The 2,724-nt window shown below is 36.2% G+C and overlaps 1 non-coding gene across 1 annotated transcript; it reads left to right on the forward strand.

The window, feature by feature from the left end:
* The first annotated feature begins 2,415 nt into the window (after window positions 1-2,415).
* Window positions 2,416-2,522, forward strand: LOC139894745 (small nucleolar RNA R71). Its single transcript, XR_011775230.1, has one exon. It is a non-coding gene; the product is annotated as a small nucleolar RNA R71 (small nucleolar RNA).
* The last annotated feature ends 202 nt before the right edge of the window (window positions 2,523-2,724 follow it).

Below are 2,724 nucleotides of genomic sequence, written 5' to 3' on the forward strand. Positions count from 1 at the left end.
CCTTTTACTTTAGGTAGAGGTAGTTTCGGTACGTTTACCTAGTCTATCCCTCGACAAAATTTAAAAATTTTCATTTTAAATCGAGTGTTTTAATAAGCAAAGATTTTAGGGGTTTTTAATTTTATTTTATTATTATTTTTTTGCATACTTTAGATCAATAATATTAAAATAATGATATAAAATTTTTCGCCTCGTCCTTGGGTAAAGCAATTTCGGTTCCATGACCTAGTCTTTAACTTACGACGAATTTTAGAAATCATTTTTTAAACTTAATGAAATAAAGTAAATTTTGTTTTTAAATTCACACAAAACTTAATTTTAAAAAGCGTATTAATTTTTTACAAAACCTACAAAACAAAAAAAATTCAGAATGGGGGGAGAAAACTAGTTCTTTAGTGTCTGCTAGTGGAAAAGACCAATCGAATTTCATTCTCGGAACTACACGAGAACAGAACAACTAACTCTAGACAGCATTTTCGTTTGTGAACATTTGAATCTCCCCACACTTAGCTAGCTGTGGTGTCAAAATTATGATTAGCTTTATCGTCAATTTCTCTTGGACCATAATCAACTTGCATATCTGTGACTTTTGTTTTAAGCCATTGGTCAGATTCTTGTGTAATATCCACAAATTCAACTAGTTTCCCCTTTTCTTTAGGCGATAGATTGGATACTAACCGGTTACATAACATAAAGTTCCCCTTGGTTCTAGCATCGCGAATCCGTTTAATAAGTTTCTTCATTGAACTGTTAATAATAGGGTCATTTAATTTCGTATCAACAACGGGGTTCTTTGTTATCAAGTCATTATTAGGTGTTACTTCATCTTCCCCACACTTATGCGTTTTATTATTGTTAAGCACTACCGTTGGAGTTGGTAAAACAACGTGGTTCTTACCAATCGTTTTTATTGGTTCAATGGTTTTGGTTGGTGGAGATTTAGACTTTTGAATCACAAAGGTGATCGATTTGTTACCATCACTAAGTGTCATTCTACCCTCTCTTACATTAATGAACGCCTCGGTGGACGCTAAGAATGGTCGACCTAAAATTAGAGGAATGTTTGAGTCCTCTTCTATGTCAATAACAACAAATTCGACGGGTAGGTTGTCAGCAATTCCAACTGGGTGCTTAATGGTTTGATCAAAGAGTCGAACACTCATTTTCGTTGGACTTAGCTCACCTACTCCTAATCTCTTATATAATGAAAGGGACATAACACTCATACTCGCACCTAAATTTGCTAGTGCATCATATATGACACAATCACTAAGTAGATAAGGAACAATAAATTCACACGGATCACCCAACCTGGGTGAAAGTTTTGGCGGAACTGTCTTTACCGGGTTTACTTTTACGGTTTTTGTTTCTTGTACTTTCTTATTCTTCTTCTTCTTTTCAGAGGTATCACAAAATTTATTACCTATCACTTGCTCATACTCAACTCCTTTTCTTGGAAACGGGATGGGTGGTCTGTATGGTGCCACCACTGGCTTTACATACTCGGGTGGTGGTGGTGTTGTAACTTCTTCATTGTTACTCACATCGAAAACCTTCCCATCTTCTGATGCTGGTTTTTCAGAATTCGTTGAAACCATATTAAAATTCTCATTTCAAGGATTTACTTCAGTATTACTCGGTAGCTTTCCTTGTTCCCTCTCACTCATCATGCTAGTAAGAGTACCTACGTGTTTTTATAGATTCAAAATGGAAGCTTGTTGAGTTCTAAATGACTGATCAAACCTCTCATTTGTTTGGGTGTAAGATGTAATAAATTGTGTCTGAGATTCCATTAGATTTGCCATCATTTCTTCCAGATTTGGCTTTTTCTCTTCGGTTTGTTGTGGTGGTTTATACAAGGCAGGTCTTTGTTGATTGAAAGTGTTGTTTTGAGATGGTTGGTTATTTGGACCTTGTTGGTTATACGAGTTATTGTTGGGTCCATTTGGATTGTAAAGAATGTTTTGATTTCGATTGAAGTTTGGCCTTGGCGGTTGATAATTACTTTGATAATTATTTCCCAGCCTTTGGTTCATGTAGGAAACATTCTCACATTGTTCCATTGTTTGCTCAATGTGACAATCTTTCGTTAAGTGTGGTCCACCGCATTGCTCACAACTGATTCGTATTGCATGAATATCTTTAGTCATCTTTTCCATTCGTCTCTCGAAAGCATCTATTTTTGCAGAAACGGAATCAAAGTCATGGCTAGAATCGGCTCTAGCCACTTTAGATGAATGAAAAATATTTTTTTCCTGGTGCCACTCATGCGAGTGGAAGGCTGTGTTATCAATGATTTTGTGAGCTTCAGTTGCGGTTTTCTTCATAATGGAACCACCAGCTGCTGTGTCGATGTCTTTTCGTGTAGTGACGTCGACACCTTGGTAGAATATTTGTACTATTTGATAAGTATCTAAACCGTGCTGAGGACATCCTCTCAACAACTTTCTGAATCTTGTCCACGCTTCATATAATGTTTCATTTGACTTTTGCGCAAACGTAATAATTTCTCCTTGAAGTCTTACGGCTTTAGATGCCGGAAAGAATCTTTTAAGAAATTTCTCAACTAAAACATCCCATGTGTCAATCGCTCCTTCTGGTAATGATTCTAACCAATCTTTGGCTTCTCCCTTTAAAGTCCAGGGAAACAACATGAGATAGATCTGTTCATCCTCAACTGCTCTGATTTTGAATAGAGTACAAATCCTATTAAAGGTTCGAAGA

This window comes from Rutidosis leptorrhynchoides, chromosome 2 (assembly GCF_046630445.1).
Source record: "Rutidosis leptorrhynchoides isolate AG116_Rl617_1_P2 chromosome 2, CSIRO_AGI_Rlap_v1, whole genome shotgun sequence".
Lineage (NCBI taxonomy): Eukaryota > Viridiplantae > Streptophyta > Magnoliopsida > Asterales > Asteraceae > Rutidosis > Rutidosis leptorrhynchoides.